Source organism: Canis aureus, chromosome 19, assembly GCF_053574225.1.
Source record: "Canis aureus isolate CA01 chromosome 19, VMU_Caureus_v.1.0, whole genome shotgun sequence".
NCBI lineage: Eukaryota > Metazoa > Chordata > Mammalia > Carnivora > Canidae > Canis > Canis aureus.
This window is the reverse complement of record NC_135629.1, coordinates 57,343,863-57,350,522: the sequence shown is the minus strand read 5'-3', so window position 1 is coordinate 57,350,522 and position 6,660 is coordinate 57,343,863. Positions and strand designations below refer to the sequence as shown.

At 60.4% G+C, this 6,660-nt stretch overlaps 1 long non-coding RNA gene across 1 annotated transcript; it reads right to left on the bottom strand.

The window, feature by feature from the left end:
• Nucleotides 1–145: 145 nt before the first annotated feature.
• LOC144290881 (uncharacterized) lies at nucleotides 146–6,416 on the bottom strand. Its single transcript, XR_013358371.1, has 4 exons — nucleotides 6,332–6,416; nucleotides 2,772–2,913; nucleotides 512–1,182; nucleotides 146–311 (listed from the first exon to the last, which is right to left on the bottom strand). It is a non-coding gene; the product is annotated as an uncharacterized LOC144290881 (long non-coding RNA).
• Between the last annotated feature and the right edge of the window lie 244 nt (nucleotides 6,417–6,660).

The following is a 6,660-nucleotide window of genomic DNA, read 5'->3' as shown; positions in this document are numbered from 1 at the left end:
TGCTGGGCGCGGTGGGTGGGGGTGGGCGGTGCGGGGGCGCCCACCACCCGCGGGGCTCGCCCGGGGCCGCCCTGGGGTCTGAGTTGCCCCGGGGGGGCCCCCTGTCCCCTCGCCCGGCTCTGACCCGGGCCCCTGCCCTGTGCTGGGCTCTTCCTGGCCCCGACCTCAGGTCCTGGAGTCTGCACCGCGGGGCTGGAGCAGCGAGCAGAGCCTCCCACGTGGGGGCGGGGATGGAGGAGCCCAGCTTCTGGACATTTCTGTATTTATTTCTGTAAACTGGGGAGGTTGGCTGTCGCTGCAGTCTTCTTCGGCTTTTTTTTCCGTTTTAAAAAATGGTAAGCACACATAACATAGAATTCACCATCATAACCCCCTGCAGGCGCACAGCTCAGGGTGTGGAGCATGCTCACCCCGCCCCGCACCCCCCCACCGTCTCCAGAACCTTCCATCTCCCCACAGGGAGACCCTGTCCCCAGGAAGCACTGACCACCACCACCCCAGCTCCCACCACCTCCTCTGTCTCTGTGGACGGGCCTCCTCTGGGGACCTCCTGGGAGTGGGGTCCTGCGGGAGGTGTCCTTCCGGGTCTGGGTCCCCTCCCAGCACGGTGTCCTCGGGGTACGTCTGCGGGGGGCAGGTGTCAGGCCCCTTCCTAGGGCTGAATAATCAGTTTACGGATGAACCACTTTTTGCTGTATTGTTCATGCCTCAGTGGGCACTGGCGTCGTTTCTACCTCTTCACTAGCGCGAGTCATGCTGAAGTGAGCATGGGTGTGCAAATATCTGAGGCCCTGCCTTCCTGGATCATGGGGCAGTTCTGTATTTGACTTTTTAAGATTTTGTTTTGTTATTTATTCACGAGAAATAGAGAGGCAGACAAAAGGCAGAGGGGGAAGCAGGCCCCCGGGGGGAGCCCAATCTGGGACTCGATCCCTGGACCCCGGGGTCATGACCCGAGCCAAAGGCAGACGCTCAACCGCTGAGCCCCCCAGGTGCCCTGTACTTAACTTCATGAAGAACCACGACGTCCACATTTCACACCCCACCAGCCGTGCACAGGGTTTCCGTGTGCACATCCTCTGGTTCTATTCACTCATCAGCAGGATATTCCCCGAAGGCCCGTGGTGCCAGGCGCTGTGGACGTGGCAGCGGAGGCGGCCGGTTACCACCAGGACTTAATCTCTGAAGAAAAGTAGAGCAGGAAGGCAGGACGGGTCATGAGAGGGACGCGAGGGGAGGGCATTCCAGGCAGAGGTCACCACCTGTGCAAAGGTCCTGCGGGGAACAGCCAAGGGGGCCGGTGTGGCTGGAGCCGAGTGAGCGACGGGTGGAGCGGGGGGTGGGGGCGCGGGAGGGGACAGGGCCCAGAGGACTGCGGGGCGCAGGAGGCCAGGAGGGCAGTGGGCACAGGTGGCCCACCCGGCTCGGGTGCTCATGGGCGCCCTCTGGGGGCCGCTGCAGGGAGGACGGGAGGGGGCAGGAGGCCCAGCCAGGCTGCCCGACCTCTGGACGTCCTGGCCCGGCGTCTGTCTGTCCAGCAGGTGGGCAGGTGCCGCTCTCGCGCCCTTGGGCCTGCCCCCCGTCCCCCCCACAGCTCTAACCTGCCTCTTGCAGGGGGGGAGGGCCCCTCATTTCACTCTAATAGGGAAACCGAGGCACAGAGTGGCCAGTCCCCTGCCCTGACCGCAGCGCAGCTAGACGCAGGTGGGGACTGAGGGGAACACAGGGCTTTTGTTAACAGCAGGAGGATTTCAGGGCGGAACAGCCGCAGAGCGGGGTCCGAGCCCCGCAGCCCGCCCTGCTGACCTGTGCACGGACAGCCCTTGGCTGCTGAGCGCAGTGCGCTGGGCCGCAGAGCACGTTTAAAAAGATGTACTTATTTGAAAAAAAAAAAGATGTATTTATTTGAGAGACAGAGAGAGAGCTTGAGTGGAGGGCGGGTCCGAGGGAGAGAGAGAGAAACCCAAGCAGACCCCTCCGAGTGCAGAGTCTGACATGGGGCTCAACCCTAGGACCCCGAGGTCACGACCTGAGCCGAAACCAACAGTCGGGCGCCCAACCAACTGAGCCACCCAGGCTCCCCGAGAAGAAAGGGCGTTTTTGTTTTTAAAAAGATTTTGTTGGATCCCTGGGTGGCTCAGCGGTTTGGCGCCTGCCTTTGGCCCAGGGCGTGATCCTGGAGACCCGGGATCGAGTCCCACGTCGGGCTCCCGGCATGGAGCCTGCTTCTCCCTCCTCCTGTGTCTCTGCCTCTCTCTCTCTCTCTCTCTCTCTCATAAATAAATAAATAAATCTTTTTAAAAAAAAAAAAATAAAAAGATTTTGTTTATTTACTCACGAGAGACACAGACAGAGGCAGAGACACAGGCAGAGGGAGAAGCAGGCTCCACGCAGGGAGCCCGACGTGGGACTGGATCCCGGGACCCTGGGGTCACGCCCTGGGCCGAAGGCAGACGCTCAACCTGGGCTGCCCAGAAAGGGCGTTTTTAATACCAGAGGAGCAGCAAGGAGCACGAGGTTGTTTAGGAATAAAGGCGACCGGGAGGGAGTAGTGCCCCTGAAAACTCGACGGAGCTCGACGGAGCGTAAACGGGCGCTTGCACTTGGGCAGAAGGTCGTGTCTGGGAAGCACCGTCTCCCTAGCACTTCCACACTCAGGCATTTGTCCACAGACAGTGGTCCAGGGGGTCGCCGGGCGGCGTGTGCCGGGTGTCGGGCAGCCCCGAGATGCGATTTAACCAGATGCCCACGCAACGGGGCAGTCAGCCCACCTGAAAGCCGCTGAGCGCAGATCGTAGGAGTTTTCATCGCAGGAAGACGCGGCGTGACTACGTGTGGCTGCGGATGGTAAGTGGACCCGCTGCGGGGATCATTTCACAAGATACCCAAATATCGGGGCCTTATGTCGGACACCTGAAATGAATGCAAAATTATATGTCAATTAAAAATAATAAGTTGGGGGAATCCCTGGGTGGCGCAGCGGTTTGGCGCCTGCCTTTGGCCCAGGGCGCGATCCTGGAGACCCGGGATCGAATCCCACGTCGGGCTCCCGGTGCATGGAGCCTGCTTCTCCCTCTGCCTATGTCTCTGCCTCATTCTCTCTCTCTCTCTCTGTGACTATCACAAATAAATAAAAATTAAAAAAAAATTAAAAAAAAAAAATAAGTTGGGGATCCCTGGGTGGCTCAGCAGTTTAGCAGGGGGGCGGCCCAGAGCATGATCCTGGAGTCCCGGGATCGAGTCCCGCATTGGGCTCCCTGCATGGAGCCTGCGTCTCCCACTGCCTGTGTCTCCGCTTCTCTCTCTGTGTGTCTCTCATGAATAAATAAGTAAAATCTTTAAAAATAATAATAATAAATATGAAATACTGATCAGAAAAACCAAAGAATGGGCGAACAGACGGTGGGATATTCGGCCGAAGCAGCAGTGAGGACTAACGACTTCCCGCCACGGGCAGCAGCACCACGTGTGTCCCAAACCAATTGCAGCGCAATAGGTGGAAACCAGACTCGCCACCAGAGGTCACCTTGAGCAATTCTATGTCAGGTTCAGAAGTGGCTAAAATGAACCGAGACGTGGAGGTTTGCCGGATTCCGTTGCGAGCCTGTAAAGAAAAGCCGAGCAGCGAGTTGCAGCGAGGGGCGACTTTCCGGGAGAGCGTCCACGACTCAGCCAAGGACGCGACGGTTCTCACGAACAGGAAATGCACAGAGCCAAGGGCCGGGAAGGGGGGTGAGGGGGTGGGAGGGGGGGCGTCCATGTGGCCGCTGCGGCCGGCCGTCAGCCCGCCCCACTCAATGATCCGCCCGGCGAGCAAGTGGAGTAGCCGCGGGGACACATCTGAACTGGACCATCGACCCCAGACTCGCAGAAATCCGGGGACGGGAGCTTTGGTGCCAGAACAAGTCGGCATCGGTGTGCAGAAGAGGGAGGAGGAGACGAAGGGGAAGGGGAGGATGGGGAGGACAGGGAGGGAGGAGAAGAGGAAGAGCTCCTTGCTCCACACAAAGCCAGCACGTGGACCACAGATCTAAGCGTGACGTGCAAAGCGGTAAAAGTCGCAGAAGAGAAGCCCAGGGAGCATCCTGACGGCCTCGGGTTGGGCGAAGAGCTGTGATAGGACGCGGAAGGCACGGTCCTCGGAGTTAAAAAACAACATGGGTACATTGAACGTCTTTGAAATTTTTTAAAAAAGATTTTATTTATGAATTCCTGAGAGACACAGAGAGAGGCAGAGACAAGGGCAGAGGGAGAAGCAGGCTCCCCGTGGGGATGCAGGGAGCAGGACTCGATCCCAGGACCCCGGGGTCACGCCCTGAGCCCAAGGCAGACGCTCCACCGCTGAGCCACCAGGCGTCCCGAACATCATCAAAATTTAAAACGTGTGCTCCTCAAAAGGCCCGGTGAAGGGATGAAAAGCCACCATCTGGCCTGGGAGGGACTATCCGCGAACCCGCACCCCATAAAGGACTTGTATCCCGACTGTCCGAGGATTTTCCAAACGCAGGAAAGAGAACACAGGACACAAGGCACTAAACGCGATGGCAGATTCGGTGACCAGCTCCTTCCCAGGGGACGCACATTAGGTCCATGATGGGACGTCACCACGCACGAGCTTAGATCGGCTGAAACGAAAAACACGGGCAACGGCAAGCGTCGAAGGGGACGCCGCGCACCTGGGTGTCTCATCCATCGCCGCTGGGCCTGCCAAATGGTGCAGCTGCTTGGTGACCCGGTTAGCGGTGTCTTACAGACCCTGGCCCTGCAACCCCAGCGCTTAGGGATTTGTCCCGGGGAGATGCCCACGCGCGTTCGCAGCAGCCCTCTTCTCGAGCACCCCGCGCGGGGAACAGCCGCGGATGTCTGTGGGTGATCGTGAACCCCGCTGGGCGGTGCTCCGCGCCCAGAACACCCCGCTTGGGGGCACGGAGCTCTGCTGCTAAGTGGAAGAGGCCCACCCGAGAAGCTACGTAATGGTAGGAAGCCGTTGACATGACCTCCTGAGAAACGTGGGAAAAATCATCGCGACGAAGATTGGCGGTTTCCAGGGACTGGGGACGGGACGAGGACCTGACGACCCAGGAGTACCTGGCGGGAGTTTTTCTGGCAACTGCACGGGTGGTAATTTCCATGACTCTGCACTTTTGTCCAAACTCGTAGAACTGGGGCGCTCGGGTGGCTCCGCGGTTGAGCGTCTGCCTTGGGCTCAGAGCATGACCCGGGGGCCCCGGGATCGAGTCCCGCATCGGGCTCCCCGCGGGGAGCCTGCTTCTCCCTGCGCCTGTGTCTCTGCCTCTCTCTGGGTCTCTCATGAATAAATAAATAAAATCTTTAAAAAGCCCCAGCTCCTAGGGCCCCGATGATGAATACAGCACCGCGTAAACCTGAGAAATGAAGGATGAGATCAATCTTCCGACCAAAAACTACCCGCGGGCACAGGAAGACGGCGGGGTCGCAGCAGCGGGGACCGTGGGGCAGAAGCGAGGCGCATCTGGGTCCCCTCCCGGGGCTGACGACGTGCTTCGGCTTCTCCTGGATGCGGATCACGTGGCCGTGGGTTTCACAAGAATTTATTAGGTTATATATTCATGTTTTATGTGTTGTGTGTGTGCGCGTGTCTTAAAAACACACGCACAAGCTCGCCCTGGTATTCCCCGTGCACTAAAACGTGACAGATGTCCCGAACGGCGCCTGGCACGGGGAAGGAAGCAGCTCGCCGGTTAAGGGACCGGAAGGAAGATTTATTTTGAAGCTGGGGACGCTCAGGGTGCCCGAGGCCGCCGCTGGGGGGGCCGAGGGAGCAGCCGGGGCTTTGCCCTGAGGCCAGTGGGAGCCACGGAGGACGTTAGGCCGCGGCCCCCACCGGTCCCGCTGCGGTGTCCCCTCCTCCGTGTCCTGCGCTCAGCACTGGCATCGGCGTCTGTGACTCAGCTGGGCCTCCCGGTTTTGCCAAGCTGGTTGTTTCTGTTCTGCCGCCCGCCCCCCTGCCACCCCCCTGCCCGCCCCCCCGCCCGCCCCGCCTCAGACCTATTTCTGCCTTTGGTCCTTTGCCCCAAGACCGGGAAGTGGCCGGGCCGCGGCCTCGGGGAGCACCTCTCCTCTGGGCCATGGCCATGCAGGGGCGGGAGGCCAGGGGGGCGGGGGGCCGGGGGGCGGGAGAGCGGGGCGGCCCCTACCAGGCCCCGGGGACCCAGCGGGGGCCTCTCTGGAACTTCCCATCTGCCGAGCGTTATGAATCAACGGCCAAGACAACCGCGCAACCTCCGGCCGCGCAGGGGGTGGGCGGGGAGGGCTGCCCGCGCTGCTGTGTGATCCCGGGCTCCTCACTCACCCTCCCTGAGCCTCGCCCCGCTGCCATCTGAGAGGTATCCGGACCTCCCGAGTTATGTGTAGTTCCGGGGCTGGGTGGGCGTGGGGGTAGGGTTTCTAGAACTTTCCAGAGTGTTCTAGAACCTCTCAAAGGGCAAAGATCTGCTGGACTGGAGGCCACCCAAGACCTCCCCTTTTGCTGTGAGTGTCCATCCAGGAAGCGGCCATGTACTCACCTCCCGTGTCACCGTCCTACTTCTAGGGCCTGGGGGTACAGGGCGCAGGCTCAGGTGGCCCCGCAGGCTGTCGGGAGAGACCCTGAGCTCTCCCTGGGACCCCTGTGCCCAGGCT